We start from the raw sequence: 549 nt of genomic DNA, 5'->3' as shown, positions 1-549 counted from the left end.
CACACTTTGTAACGACGCATCTGAACCATTCCCGAGAATCTGTGGAAATATATGGATTCAGGTTTCAGGCTCCTTTGTGTTTCATTTTTTTCATTATTCTTTACATATTTCCCTTTGTTTTCAAAATCTATTTTCAAAAAGAATAAAATAAAGAAACTATATGAAATACATTATGTTGTCGTTTCAAGATACCTCATGGAACTATGACTAAGTTTTCGGATATGTATTAATAGTAATAATGATATTCAGTTAATTATCCATACTGTTTTTATTAAAACAACTGATAAAGAAATGGTATTCAATTATCTTATTTCACAATTAATTCTCTCTGTTTTATCTGCTACAATACAAACAGAATATCGGATAAATCAAATTCAAGAGGCAGAGAAGATGAAGAATCGAAATAACATTGCCTGATCTGTCCTTTCGTGTTCCATGCTTCCTTCTACATTATGTATGGCAGCTGCAGATTCCTCAACATATACGTTTTATGTTGTCGCGTGTAGGCATCCTTGTTTTAAGAGAGATAGATAGATAGAATTACACTCT

The sequence above is a fragment of the Penaeus monodon genome, chromosome 25, assembly GCF_015228065.2.
Source record: "Penaeus monodon isolate SGIC_2016 chromosome 25, NSTDA_Pmon_1, whole genome shotgun sequence".
Classification (NCBI taxonomy): domain Eukaryota; kingdom Metazoa; phylum Arthropoda; class Malacostraca; order Decapoda; family Penaeidae; genus Penaeus; species Penaeus monodon.
This window is presented reverse-complemented; position numbering follows the sequence as displayed.